The sequence below is a fragment of the Thermobia domestica genome, chromosome 5, assembly GCF_964235325.1.
Source record: "Thermobia domestica chromosome 5, izTheDome1.hap1.1, whole genome shotgun sequence".
NCBI classification, from domain to species: Eukaryota; Metazoa; Arthropoda; class Insecta; order Zygentoma; family Lepismatidae; genus Thermobia; species Thermobia domestica.
Genome location: NC_137458.1, coordinates 317,514,425 through 317,530,932, shown reverse-complemented (window position 1 = coordinate 317,530,932; position 16,508 = coordinate 317,514,425). Strand labels below are relative to the sequence as shown.

The 16,508-nt window shown below is 33.3% G+C and overlaps 1 protein-coding gene across 9 annotated transcripts in view; it reads right to left on the bottom strand.

Moving 5' to 3' along the window:
• The window catches only part of lov (BTB/POZ domain-containing jim lovell protein), a 261,400-nt gene that overhangs the window by 123,881 nt on the left and 121,011 nt on the right, over positions 1 to 16,508 (bottom strand). The window lies entirely within an intron of this gene.

The following is a 16,508-nucleotide window of genomic DNA, read 5'->3' as shown; positions in this document are numbered from 1 at the left end:
TAATTTTTTCTTAAGGTTTTAGAAAATAACTATCGCAAAGCACAAGCGAGAACTCAGTTCCACCACAATTTTCGTAAAATTTATGCGATTATTTTAGTGTGTCCATTCTTTCAACTTTGGGAAACAAGCCCACTGTTCGCGTTGAAATTCGTAAATAGGGGGATTACAACTTCCGCTGTATATATAGTAGTAGTACCATTACTTCAGCTAACATGTCGCTCATTAGCTGTAAGACGTCATTCCTGGCAAGAGTCATAATTCGTATTCCTGCGGTACGTTTTGTAATGACGGAATTGTTCGATTTTTCGTGACGAAACGATAGTTCTGAAATTTTCTTTTCAACAAAAATTTGAAATAGAATTTCTTCGTCACAAAAAATTAACAATTTCGATTTCGTTGAATCGCTTTAAAAAAATCAACACTGAAAATAGCTCAAATTATTGTTAACTATTCACATTGTTTAATTGTTGTTGAATTGGATTTGAGTCCCTCTCAGTATCAAAGCGCTGACCTACAGTTTAACATTGAATCCCAAACTATATGAGCCCTACCAGGAGTGACATCGCACACCCTATCAGCAACGAATTAGCTGAACATCACTACTATTATAATTAGACTTATCAGGTTTCTGAACTTTCAAATCGGGGCATTGTTAATACCAATATTTTATCAAAAATTCTTGTGACAAGTTCTCAAATTAAAAAGACACATGCACAATGAAAATTCATAGTGGATATTTTTAATGCTAATATAAGATGTATTTTTGAACCACTCAGAATTCAAACAAATTTACTCTGCATAAATATTAGTACACACAAATGCAGTATTATGATTTGTAGTAGGTTTTCCAATAATAATAATAATAATAATAATAATAATAATAATAATAATAATAATAATAATAATAATAATAATAATAATAATAATAATAATAATGCAGAAATCAGTCTCAGGTATTTTAGTTTCAAAATTTGCTGTTCAGTAGGGAAATTTGATGTTCTAATTTCTCACAAGACTTGTTTCTGCTGAAATATATAGGCCTTTTTAGCCAGTTTTTAACAATTTTTAGCAAGACAAAGTTTTAACTACAAACCATAGTCCGCGTCACCCGAACTGGCGTGTGGCATCAGCCAATAAGCTCGCATTCCGCTGCTACTAAACATTCATGGAGGAATCTAATCATCCATAATTGATTTTGTTTGCATTTCTGGACAATTATGAATGATTAGATTAGAAGGTTTAGTAACAGCACACTGCTAACTGATTGGCTGATGCCACACGCCAATTCGGGTGACGCGGTTATAGTTTAATATTCTCAAAATGAAGAGGAAAAGAAGGACTACTACACATTATTCAGGTTTATACTTTTGACTTTGAATGAACCTTTCACAAAAAACACTTATTGTTCTTTATTTTATGAAAGAATTCACTGAAAGTCACTGCAAACTTCATCCTTTCACTCTTGACTCTTCCATTAATCTTTTCTATGGAAAAAGCGCTAGTTGTTAAATAACTGCGATTAGAAACTAAGTTTGTTCGTCTGACCGGGACTAAACACGAAACCGGCCGGCACACCGAAAGAACCTCTCAAAGCTGGGAGTGTCCCTGTTAAACCGAGACGTCTGGTAAGCCTAACTATAATGTAATAGCACAATTTTCAATATAATTCTGGTAAAAATTAATCGCTTCCCGGATTAACCCGAGTTATTTCGTTTTACTAAGTAGGTCAGTTCTTGTCGAATTTTGTTCCCAGACGTGACTATGTTGTACACGAAATATCTCGGAATAAATCACGAAAGAACTTTTGACGAAACAAAGTGCGAATTTGCTCGTCCTGGTCCAAATTGAAGCAAATGCGGAAATCTTAATAACTCAGGTTGCTCCGTCAGGATCTGGTTACTTCGGATAAAGTGGACTGGGAAGTGGTTAATCAATTTTGATGCAATACGCTGAATATATTCTCTAGAGTTTCTCGGTCACTCTCACTTCTTGGAGTTGAAATCGGTCAAGAATGACTTGTCGAATTCATCCAATTATTTAAATATTCCATGGTAAATTTCGCAAGTTCCCCAATTTTCATTAAACAAAGCGTGTGCTTAGAGAATTAAGACTTACTCCTATTGTTTACAGCTGAAATGTGAATTGCAAGGGGTGGATTCACACTATCTTCTAAGTAAAATAAATACACTTTTAACGAAAATTTATTTGTAGATTAATTTATTTGTAGATTACTGATAGAAATTATCGAGTTTTCATAAAACTTCCCTGAATGTATTTCATGATGCGATACAAAGAGTGTTTTCTTAAACGGTACCCAATGCTTGGGGTTGAAAGCAGTTAAGATCGAAACAATGGAAAATTATGACATAAATTTCGCAGAAATTCTCTGATTCTTACGAAGAACAGTGTGTCGTTTGTTTCGGATTTTTCCCTATGCTCACTTCTAATGTCTTGAACTTATAGGGAATGAAAAAAAAAATCAAGAATATAAAAAAATGTATAAGTAAGGCAGTCTACAAAACACTAGTAAATAAAAATATTTTCCAAAACTTTCCTTATACACAAGAAATTTGGGCGTGCAGTTTATGATGTCATAATTATCGGGCACCCAAATTTATACACTATCCGAAATGTATGAAAACAATTCATGTATAGGAGGAATGATATAAAAAAAAAAAAAAAAAATCTGGAAGATCAACACACCTGATGATAGAAGATACTCAGCAATAGTCCGCGATGTAATCACAGTTTTTGTTCAACCGCTTCTCACAACGGCAGATAAAAACTTTAATACCATTTGTATAGAAATCCGCCTCAAGTTCTCGTAGCTACCGTCAGACAGCGGTTTTGACATAATCACACGCCAGATAATGCTGCAGTCATTTTTTTGCTTTAGAACAGGGAAAAGGTGAACGTCACTGGGGGCTAGGTCAGGGCTGTAGAAGCGGTGCTCTAGTCGTTCTAAGTGTAATGTCAATGGTTCAAGTACTGGGTGTACCGTTGTGTCCAGGGTTGCCATTAACAATATTGGGTCCGTCTTTCATGCACGACACCATTTCCCTCCATGTTGCTTTGAAATTTACCCCTCCCTGCAATCTGCCTATGAATGTCAACAGATGTAGTGTTTTTGGCCCACAGGAACCGAGACCACTGACCTCACTTCTACTGTTGACTAATTTTCCAGATGAGTCATAATTTTTAAGTCTGCTTCGCGGATATACATAATCAGAATCCGAAATCTTCAAAACTGCACCATGACAGACACGTTATTAATCTACAAATAAATTTTCGTTAAGTTACAGTATATAAAATGAAAGTTTTATGCCTTGTACTTTTTTCCCGATCATCCCTCGTAATAACATTTTATACATAAAACCTTGTTTACTTTCTACATTTCTAATATTCTTCACTCTTTAAGTTATTCATTAAAATTATATAAAAAAAAAAAAAAAAAGTGGGAGTGAGTTTAGCGAAGACGCTTAGGTATTCGCCTTACTGTTTTGGACTGAAGTTCGTCTGCGGCTCATCAAAGGTTCCCAATGAAATAAATGGAGTCTGTTGCTTGCAACTGATTGGTCAAGGGACAAGAAGCCAGCCTAATTCCAATTTTAGAATAACGTCTAGAAAACATGTTTAAAATACCTCATGGATGTTAAAATAAATTGAAAACATTTCTTATAAATATTCTACAGTAAAAAGTTCAAGGTAACTACGTAAAGATAATTTTAAAATTTTCAATTAATTTTTAACAAGTATTTTTTTTTTAATTAGATTATTTCAGAATAACCTGGATAAAATACTTGACACATACAAAAATTTTAAAATAGCTTAGAAAAGTACTTAACATTCAATTAATTTTAGGGTAACTTGGAGAATTTTTTTAAATATATATATATATATATATATATATATATATATATATATATATATATATATATATATATATATATATATATATATATATATATATATATTTCATTGACCTCATAGTTATTTGGGAAAGGTGATTTTAAAATGAGCATTAATTTTAGAGAAAAATAAGATATTTCATTACAGAAACTTAGAAAACATTTATTTGAGAATTGTCTTTTAATGTTTCATTAACTTTAGAATAAGTAGAAAAGATCTTTCAAATATATTCCATTAGTTTCAGAATAATTTGGAGAAGCTATTTTTAAAATATCTTATTTAATTTTGGAGTAACAAAAATATTTGTCTTCAAGTGGACTTATATGTATTGGTTAAACTTCTCTCCAATATTTAATTTATTTCAGAATAACCTGGATTAAAATATTTCACTGATTTTAGAATAATCTGGATAATGTCTTCTCAAAATATTCCACTCATTGCAGAGTAATTTGGAAAAGATCTTTCAAAAATATTTCATTGGATTCGTAACTTTAAAAAACCTCTTTCTCAAAATGTTTCTCATAATAATCTTCGAATTACTTGAAATTTTAAAATTATATATTATTAATATATTAATATATTATTAATATATAATAATATTAATTATATTAATATATTAATATATATATATTAATTAATATATATTAATATTATATTAATAATATATTAAAATTATATATTATTAACAGTACGGTAAAAATTCCTTTGAAACATTCCCCCTGAGTAACTCAGAGAAAATCTTTTAAATCTGTATTGTCAGAAACAACACAAGGTGAGTTTCGTGTTGTCACTTGGGTGGTTAAATGATACGCCGCTTTTTTGGAAACTCAAATAATACGAGTACAAAAACAAGTTTAATAGAACCAAATGCACTATACCTTGACAAAATATATGCTTCAGAGAATTGATACCACTGATCAATTTTTACCTGTATTCTCTAAAGTCAATGTCTGGTGTGGTCGGACGAAGAATCAAATTTTTGGGCCCCGGTTCTTCGCCGATAAACAGCTACCTTTCATTCGCACCTGGGTAAATTGAAGATGCTTGTTCTACCAGAAATCGAGGCCATGGAAACACCTACTTTTAAAATTATCTTTACTTTGAGCGTATTGTTTCTCGTCCTTTCCAAGTGTTTCGGAGATCAATGAATCAGACGTCAAGAACCGATTTCTTGACCCCAAAGAACTCCCAACCTCACACCACTGAATTTTTCTTGTGGGGTTTTATCAAAGACATTGTGTACTGTGTTAAAATCGATAATCGAACCAGCTGAAACCCAGAATCAACAAGGTAATTGGTACAGTTATGCCAGACATGCTCCACAAAATGCGGTATGAAATTGATTATGGTCTGAATATATGTCGTGCTGTGAATGATGCTCACAGCAGCACTCCATTATTTCAGCACAGAATAAACTACTGAGTTATCCAACAAAACGAGGTTTCATTCAGCAACTCCAGTACCACATTCCTGCACATCATCATTATGAAACCCGTCTACTCTTTCTTGATGCTCCTGTATATTCCACTGAGTTAAAAACAATGACTTTAAAAGCTAAAGTGATTTTAAAAACAAACTTTCGCAACCTGTTTGCATTTCATTTTATTTATTCCTTTCTTTTAATTGGCGGGGACACAGTGTCATAGAGCACTCACCACTTATACTAGGGTTTACAGGTTCGACTCCAGACAATGTGTGTGGTGGACAACTGTGCAAGGGGGTTTCTTCGACTGCTCCCGTTTCCTTCCACATGTTCACTCTACCAATTCTTGCATCGATCATCCGTTTCTTCTTGGGTAAGGGCATAAGCGTGAGGTATAAACTCCGAAAATTTCATTGCTACGAGACCAAAAGGAAAAGCCGCTGACATGAAAAAAAGTATAAATGTACACAGGAATAATGGGGCAAGATGCGTAAAGAAAATTTTCAACCTCCTTCTCTTTCTCTCTCTCCCGTGACATAAATGGAGGTATTTTTTTTTTTTTTTTTTTAATATTTAGAAGTTGACAACCCTAGTAGCATTGCATACGCTAACCCCAATTCGTTCTTGTTTATTTATTAATAGCTGAAACAACCCACAGTCTCCGGGTCTTAATTTAGAACCTGAATAAAAAGAGGAAGACGGATATCCTGAAGAATTTCTCCGGGTACTTATCCTCTGCTGTTATATAAGCCCGCATAACAAATTGGTAATGGCTGCATACAAGCTAGGCGTTCTTAGAAATAATCAGAGAAGAAACGTGCATTAACATTTGATCTCCCCGATCTCACCCCCAGAACCGAAAAAAAAAAAACTGCTTCGGTGTCATCATCTGCCCCCCAGACATAATGTTATAAGGTAGAACTTAACGTAATATAAAACTATTAACATAAACTAATATAAAACTAAAACTATCGTTTCCCGAAAAAAAAAAAATCTCTTCCTCCACCCCCCTCCCCGTAAGAATTAAAAGTTAGAGTCGTAACTGCCTGCCAGTAGGCCTATAAGACGGTTCTCTCTAATAGTTTGTAAATTTAGTCTGGGCCTGTTAAGGTTTCGAATCTTTACAAATACAGAATATCCACTCGTTCCAAAAGCACCGCCACTTGCGCTGCTCGATGCGGTCATGCATTATCTATAAAGAAAGTGGAAATAGTATGATGATTTGGAGTGGTTTTGGAGAAGGAAAAGTTTGTGATTCAATAAAAGTCAACAATGGACAGAAACTTATAATTATCTTTCATCAAGACAATGACTCTAATCACACACCGAAAGGGTCTTCCGTAGTAAGATAGTGAAATCGCTCTTGATTCAAATTGGATCGTTATTGACCTAAAACTACCTCAAAAAAAATGTCGACCCCCTATCCCCACCCCTTACCGAATTATCGTATCATGTTCAAAATTGAATATTAAAAAAAAAAAAGAAATGGTGGGGCTGGTCGAAATATTTTCAAAGTTTCGTACACATGTACTTTGGAATCTTTCATAGTCTTAACTGTTGAATCTTTCCGTATTTTCGGGAGTTGTTTCTTTCCTTCTATCAACTTCCCTTCGAGCACTCATTATCAAGTTTCTCCCCAGTTATCTCAATACTATTGTCTTCTTCCTTTTCAACCCTCCACTACTGCTTTCTTTTCCACCCTCCCGTTCAGTTTTCCGTTCTTCTCCACACCTACATTTTGCTCCTAATTCTCCTTCCTTGCAGCAGAATAATTCTCACGAAGTACTTACAGCGCTGCAAGCAGTCGAGTGATTTACATGCGTGCAGTTTGTAAGCGCAATCTCAGTTCCGATTCCCGACGCGGCCACTTATGATTCGGATTCTATAGTGAACGGTAGCCTCATGGTAAGAACCACCACCAAATGCTTGGATATTCTCACTACAATACGGGCCTAGACATTTTATTTTCTAATCCATGATCAATAGCAATAACAAAAATTAGGTTTCTGGGCACGGCAGTGACACAGTTGTGTCTATCTTCCTTTTTGTCAGTTACTTCAATGCGACATTATTTTCAGTTACTTCGGTGCAAGTTCACCCATCTTAATTTAACTTTCTTTGACAATGAAAGAAGGTAATTTTATGCGGAGCACCGAAAATTAATTCCAATCAGTTACTTCATTCCAAAGATTCTGAGAGATAAATATGGAGTCCTCTTGACTACCATAAAGCCTTCTACACACAACTGATTTGATATTTTACATTTCAATCATTACTGATGGAAAACGATAAGAAAATGGCCAAGGGCCTGTATAATAAAGGTACCATTACGGCAATTGCTCTAATGCATAGGAAAGAGAGCGGAGAACCCTTTTGTAACGTAAAGTCAAGGCATTTTTTCTTGCAGCGACCGATCATTCAAAGTGTCTTGAAATAACAGTAATAATGAAATATGCAAAGATACATCGCAACATTTGCGATACATTTTTTCAATTTGTATCGCATTTTCATGTTTTTGCATCGCAAACTGCGATGTAATACAGTTTAAAAAACACACTTAAAAAGCTGAATACTAATAACTTACACCAATGTTATCATTAATTATAAAATACTCTTGGTAGCCTTCAATTGCCTTTTTTTTAAAAAAAAAATCCTTTTAACGCCAAAATATAATTAAGGGAGTTTTAAATAATACTATTTTAAAAATGTAAGTACACTGGAATAATGTTACATGCTCAAAACATTTTTAAAATGATAAACTTGGTTTCGAAGAGGACAAGAATAAGATAATTCGTAGAATATTCTAATGAAAGCGGTTCCCAGTTGGAAAACAAAAATTAGAAAAGGAACACACTAATTCTGACCCCAAAAAAAATCACAATGACGGCCGCATGATTTGTATTCCGAACCTCCTGATTGCTAAGCAATATTAACCATCTTGCTATACCGTCTCAGTGTCTAAGGATTTCTGATTCCTTTTATATTCTTTACTTTCTATTTCGTTGCAGCAATCCATTTAGATATACGAGGGTCTCCCCATCATATATACTCTCATAAGATAACTTCAGTAGGTGTCCACAACGTCGGTAAAATGAAATGAAAAATGAGAGAATAAAATTTAAGTGTGTCTAGCAAAAGTAAGGTTAAACAAGTTACGAACTTCAAAAGAATGTACAAAAGCCTTATAATTTATAGATGTTAGATATTCAGTGTAACTGGCGTTCAGCTGTTATCTGGAATTATGTTCCTAAATCTATAGAAATAAAAATGAAATTGACTACGTTTGTGACTTAATAAATTTTGAATCACTCCACCGATCTCGATCTAATTTTCAACATAGATGAGGTTCAGGCCTGGGATGATCTTTGTCATTTCACTTTGCAACTTAAGGGAAGGGGAGGGGGATATATATACAGGGTGTTTCAAAACACCGACAACGTTTTGGATGTGATTCCTGACACCAAGATAAGACAAAAAGTATAGACCAACCTGGGTGCACAAATGCTTCCTTTCGGAGTTATAGGCTGCCGAAAATATGAAAAAATGAACTTTAAAGGTCCATAACTTCAAAACTACGGTACTTACCGTAGTCGGGTCAAGATTTCACAGAGGAACTAGTATGTACCCCATCCAAATATCCAAGTTTCAGAATCCTGCGGTATTTCCACAACAATTTTTATAGACGTAGATGGTGAGTGCTTCAAATTATATGCCTGTAGCCAAACTCCCTCTATAAAAATTGTTTCGTGAGTACCTCAGGATTCTGAACATGTATTTTTGGATAGGTCACATAATAGTTTTTAAGTGAAGTCTTGACCCGACTACGGCAGGTCCCATAGTTTTGGAGCTATGGACCTTTAAAGTTCTTTTTTTTTTTTTCTTCATGTTTTCGGCTGCCTATAACTCCGAAAGTTAGCATTTGTGCACACAGATTAGTTTATACTTTTTGTCTTATCTTGGTTCAGGAATCGCCTCCCAAACGTTGTCGGTCGTTGTTGTTTTGAAACATCCTGTATATTTATCATAAAAAATGACCCACATTAGTGATAAATCCATAATTTTCGGGAGTGTTGAGATGAACAGCGACACTTCCGAAGCCATTTAAATCTAAATTCAGCCCCGCAACTTAGGAGGGGTGGGGATCGGGGATATATATATATATGATCAAAAATGACATATTAGTAACGAATCCATAGTTTTCGGGGTCGCCGAGATGAACAGTAACATTTCCGATGCCTTTTAAATCAAAATTCAGCCCACAATAGTAATATTTAATTTCTATTTACATAGATCACTTATTATTTTCTCACTTTTCATTCTATTTTCATTGTTTCTATCGATTTAAGAGCGCTTGAATAACAGTAAAAAGTAACTGACTAACGGAAAAATGAAATGAAATATTTAAGTTTTACGTCCCACGGTTATGCCGGCGAGGCTAAAGGAGACGGTGATGATGAGTAATGAATAAAGTGGTGGTATGAATAAAGTGGGAGGAAACGGGAGAACCCTGAGAAAACCCACGCACACGGTACTTGTCCACCACAAAGTTCACTTGGCGGATGCTGGGATCGAACCCGGGACCCCAAGCACCAGAAGTGAACGCTCTACCACTGAGGCACCGCGGCCCCCGGAATATATTGCTAATTTTTCGTATTTTAAGCCAGGGAAGCGGTAATTGACAGTAGTAAATAAAGAAAATAAATATTTTTTAAGTTTTAATAAAGTTCGAACCGAACGGAAGCAGTACACTGGAAGGCAGAACACCATTAATTAAGCTTAGAGAAGACAATGTTTTAGAGCTGATGTGTAATGGACCTTGAATTAGGATTAATATCTGTAATAAAAATTCATAAATGTTCGCATTTCAGAAATTCTACAATAATATTGGCATGTCAAAAAAACTCTGAAGAAAGGACATTCATCCATCGATAGATCTCAAAGAGCTTTAAAAAAAAAAAAAAAAAAAAAAAAAAAAAAAAAAGTTCAAGGACAGCTTCTCATTCGTAGTTTTAGAGAAATATCGAAAAAAACAAACTGCTTTTGTGGTAAAAGAATGTCATTTCTAACCGAAAAGTATGCCATCTATTACCATAAAAAATATTTTCTATTATCCCTTTTATCATGACACAGAGCATATCATTTCTTGTGCAAGGGGTTCCTAGTTCGATCCCAGCCTATGCAAGTTCGTGGTTGACAAAGTGTCTGTAGGTTTTATCCGGGTTCTCCCGTTTCCTCCCACATTCTCACTTCATTAATCATTCGTCTCTTTTACCATACAGGGCATAAGAAAGATTTCATGTTTTATTTTATTAGCAAAGTGACAGCATACACAATGGTTAATGAAAATAACAACCTACAGCTATTATTACCTTAAAATATAAATTTAAATACAGTATCTTCCACTTAATGTTTCAGAATTGTATGTATTTCTTGTAAACTTATATCAGTAAGCAACGGAAAGCTCATAACGAATCCTATTTTGTCCAAGATAACTTCAATAAAATGACATAACGAAATTTACAAATTATAACTTACAAAGTAGCTAACACACATATAGTTGTTTTATCCTATCGGAACAGCCGCAAATTCTTGTTTTTCTAATAATTTACTTATCCCATACTATCTCTCATGATGTTCTTCACTCGCTATGTAAAATACGGTTCACTGCGGCCATTTTTACAAGGAAAACTGGACATTCAAATATTGCGAAAAGTGAAATTTACTGATACTTTTTATTATTAATATTATTAAATTTTAAGAAGATGGATCGATTCTTGAAACCAAAGCTGAAATCCAAACAATTTAATTAGAATGACCAAGAGTAACCTGGGTCATAAATTTTGAACATCGTCCGGCACTATTTAATATTACTATTACTTACAGTATCTCCAATTTCTGTGGGCACAGAATATTTCGCACCAATTTTAAGTTGTTTTATATACCGAGCGAAGTAGCTCAAGTGGTAGAGCGTTGGCGTCGCATTCGGGAGGTCGCGGGTTCGATCCCCGCTGCCGACCATCCTGATTGGGGTTTTCCCTCAATTCGACCAGGCAAATGCCGGGTTGGTACCTACTAAGACAAGCCCTGGCGAGATACCTTCCCAATGTTAATGTTGTTGTTAGATATCCAGTATAAAATGGCCTCTGAGCTGTATCTGGTGATTGTTAAATAAATATGTATGTATATTTCTATTTTATGTAAAATATTTACAAGCAGTAGGAAAGATGAAGAAACAATGTATATGAACTGCTACTATCCAGTATGTTTTCTAATATTTTATTCCATAGAATACAAAGTATCAAAATGCATCTGATTGCTAACAAATGACAGTTTTCAACCTATAAACATTCCTTTCTCTCGAGAAGACAATTTTATCCCTAACCATATTTTTATCTTTGGGCATCGTTAACCAGAATTTTGGGCTTTGTCTTATTAATATGGGCTGTACCTTATTAAGATATTGTATACTGTCATGACGACCCGCGTAAATAGAAAAAGCGTAAATAAATTATTATCATTACATGTTATCTCTTAGACTTGTTTGATATTCCAGTATAAATTGACGTTCAGCTGTATCTGGAATTATATTTGTAAATAAATAAATGAAGAAAGATTTAGAGAAAAATTCTGTCCTATAATGAAGAGTTTAATGCCAGTGTGCTTTAGTCTCCAAATTATATTAACAGATGGAGTGATTCTCATATAGCATCCGTTTTTATTATAATACTGGATTGTCCAAGCACAACCCATGTGGTCTGACAAAGAAAGAAAAAAAAAACACTTCAACAGAAAAAAAAACGTTTGGTTGTTCTGCGAGAGGAGTAGGTGGTGTAGTGGTCAACGCATTGGAATGGTATACCAAACATCCCGGGTTCGAGTCCCGGGCCAGTCATGCACTTTTTCGCTCTTCATAATTTTTTATCTTCATAACTCATTTCATTTTGTTGATTTTCTCGAAAATTAGCCACAAAGATTTACACTCAGCCACATAATTTTCTTGCGCTCAACAAAATTAATTTATTAAAAGTCTCATTTCTGAAAAAAAAAAAAACATAAAATCCAGTAAACTCTGGTAAAATTGGATTGTTTTTTCACGTAAAATGAGCAATGACTTGTATCTGCAACTATACGAATCAAACAATAAATAAATGTGAGACGGGGCTGTAATCTGTGTTCTTTTGTATTCATATACTCATATCTAAATATGTAGGCCTACTGCTGGTTACGCAAAATATGATTCATTGTTATTTCTTGTTATTAAGCTATTGTCACATTTTTCTTAACCAAATAATATTTATTTCTTTATTTATTTACGAACATAATTTCGGATACAGCTATCCGTAATACTAATAATATCTAATAGCAAGAAAGGTTGACAATAGCTGACTAGAATTTACCCATTAAAATGACGTCATAGTGCAGAGTTATATGTTGCTTCAGAATGAAATAAATCTAAGTAATCTGACATTTCATTATAAACTTAGCAAACCTGTAGAACAGAAAGCGTTGAACTATTGACAATCTAGAACGTGTTTGTCTGAAAGGAATTCGCAAATACAATTCTGAGAGTAACATTTCGGATGTGGACTGGCCATGTGTGAATTTGTAGAGATATTTGAGATCACTGATTTTATGACGAGTGTCAGATGGTTGAATATTTAGTGTTTTGTCATCCCACGTGTGCGAGGTACTCTGAAACGTACTATGGAAGAAGTTTAGAACTCAGTTTACACGGGATAGGTTTGTAGGAGCTGACAATGTACAGATACGTGAACGATACTCTATTTTAGGAGAAATTATTGCCTTGTAGAACGTTCCTAAGGAAGAGAAGTTTCATGTTCCTGTTAATCTGCACAAAAATTCCTAGAAAACGCATAGATTGTTTACTGACATTACTAAGTAACATTACAATACCAATGTATTTATTCCAGCGACACGCTGTCGATATCGCCTCCTGTTATCTTCAGTCGCTCATTATATGGTGAGCAAAATAATCACACAGGACTATCATAATTATTCGTCCATAATAACCGAATATAAAACGTAGATAACTGCTATTAAAATCAGTTCCCCAACTACGAGATTATCCTACCACTGTCATAAAAACATTATAAACGTAACCAAAATACATCAATTGTCAAACTATAACTTCATAAAATATTACTTGGATAAATATATTCACACTGTAAGGTTATTATGATCATTATTATTAATTTAGAAAATGCCATTACACAGTTACGTAACACTAAGATCAATTGGTGCCCAGAAAGTTAAGATATAATTTATTTCTAACTGATGTGCACATTATTATTTAAGAGGTAAAAGCTGGCGGAAAATACAAAATACAAAATAAATTACCAAGAGTATTTAATAACGACAAATACTTGCTAACGGAACTAATTTATATATCTATCTCACAAGAATTATATTTCTGCTACGGCTCAGAAATCACTAAATACACCAAAATCATCAAAATAAAATCATACATTTTAGAATAATTTAAGTCATTGGTATTCAGTATATTATTATGGTCATAGAATTAAAAACAAAATTACTTAATGTTTTTCGAAGTTTTAATGTAACTGTAATACAATTTTAGATAATTCTACTTGTGGCATAATTTATACTTTATGTGAAATTACAAATAAATGGTTTTCTGGTACAGGGAACCTACGAAAAACAAAACTAAGTGTTATGTTTATTCGCATAAACTCAATCGATTTAAAAATAATTAACACATAAATACTTTAAATTTTAAAATATTTGAAAACAAATCCCAAATTCCTTTCTATTTATTTATATTATTTATTATCAATATTTTTTTATTATTATTTATTTATTTTTCTACAGCACTGAACAATTTCCATCTTGGTAGCATAATTATGTTTATACCTGTGGTACCAGAAAGAAAGGAGAGATTATCGCATCCATTACTACATTTATCCAGATACGAATGTGAAAGGTCAAAGCCACTATTTTTATTGGATGAGAAAATCCAATATATTTCAATCAAAAATTTTTTTTGTTGTAGGCCTTTATATCTGGAGAACTACATATAGTGAAGCCGAACCCAAACTATCAGTTAACTCAGTATGATGTCCTTATTCTGTAGAATATACGAAAACTCTATTTAGGAGCCGTTCAAAAATTTTCGTTTGTAGCCCCTGATCCGAAAACTAATTATTGGTCAAAATCGCTATCTTTTGATCTAATTTTTTGATCATTCTTAAAACTCTTTGTTTTATTTTATTTCATTATATTATTATTATTATTTTGGCAAATTTATAGGCCTATTATATAATTTCATGTATATATTCAGTTACAGAACTCAACTATAGAATGTGTCTATTCGATTAAGGAACTCTTAATAATAATAATAATAATAATAATAATAATAATAAAATTAATAACTGACTTCAAACCAGCAGTGTTTACTTGAACATCCAGCCAAATAAACAATACTAATTTTGATAGCTAAGTATTTAAAATTATTTTCCAATTCTGGAGTAATAAAAACGACACAGTGCCACTGTTAAAATACAGCAATTGTCATCAGAAATTACAATAATTGTATAGCATAATATGTCAACAAATAGATAAAACAAAACTGACCAACAATTATAGACTGAAAATGAAATCCGTGTTGAGTCAAAAATGGAAAAGTTCAGTTTACTGTCAAAATGTGAGCTATATGCCTAACACTGTTCAGCTAAAATCAGACTATCTAGTATTCACTGTGGAAGTAGTTCAAATAATCGCCAGAAGAATGCGCGTGGACTTATATGGTACAAGTTCTGAAGTAAACTCTGGGCTTTATCTCAACATGTTCATTTTGGCACCTAGCACGAATTCTATAGTCAGTCTACAATTTATGAGTACAAAACATATCCCCAAGGTTGGAGCAGTTCCTTCGCTCCCTCCCCCTCCCCCTTGAAAGAAAAGGCCGTTAACCCTAGGATTTCTACATGTTCTCCTGTTTCTAATATTCTATTTTCTGCTTATTTTATTAGTGGAATTTCGCGTCATATATATTTAATTGTGTTTACTTTTTAAATATTCAATAATAAAAGAAGACGAAAAACATAATTCAAAATATAATAGCAAACAGCAAAACAAACAACAGCTAACATCGAGTGGTTGAATCTTAATACAAGCATACTTTCTAAATTCGTTAAATAAAATATAAAAAAAAAAAAAAAAAAAAAAAAAGTTCAACTGAAAATTTACTGATTTTCCTACACATTGAACTGAACTATGCCAAACAAGCTACTAACAAACTAAAAAGTGTTTTCGAAGTTTCAACCGAGTTAACTAACGACGTATACATTTTCGCACTCACGCAACAGAATCTCTTCTAGTGAAGTATAGAAGTTACCTCACAGAATGATAGACAGGCGATTGCACGGAATAATATCTCAGTGGCTTCCGTTGATGCAGCCGAAGACAGCTTCGAAACGTAAACATTTTTTTTTTTTTTTTTTTTTTTTTTTTTTTTTTTTTTTTTTTTTTTTTAAACATTTCTCAACAACGTTATTCGTGAAACATGTAATAATGTAAACTTTCCTCTCTAACCAATTTGAGTTTAAAACACAACATTCGTGCATTTTTATTTGCAACAAAATTGTCATTCAAACCCATTGGAAACAACTTTTAATATGAATAGAGAAAAATAAAAATAAAAAAGCACGGTCATGTTCTCATTTAAAAGGCATCACAACATATTATTTGGTTATTCAGTTATATAGTTCCAGAAACTGTTTCTTCATTTCTGAGCTAATTCTGTCACGTCATATAAATCGATTGTCCCGGATTCAATCCCAGCAAGCGCTGAACGAAATACACCATACAGTACTAAACTTTCATGACAAAATTACGTTAAAAAAAAAAATATATATATATATATTGCAATTTATAAAACCACGAAAAAAGAATCCTAAAATATTTCCAGAAACAAATGCCCCAAGAATGGAATTTATACACAGTTCTATGTTAGGCATTATCGAACAGGTATTGTGTAGCCGACAATCAACCAGAATCCTACAGCTGTGGAGTAGGCCTACCGCGCCAATGTTAGCAAGTTACAATGACTGACTATCACAAGTTTAGGCATATGCACCTTTTTCATATTTACTAACAAGGTTAGGTTCGAACATTAACTTTCAATAGGCACCAACAA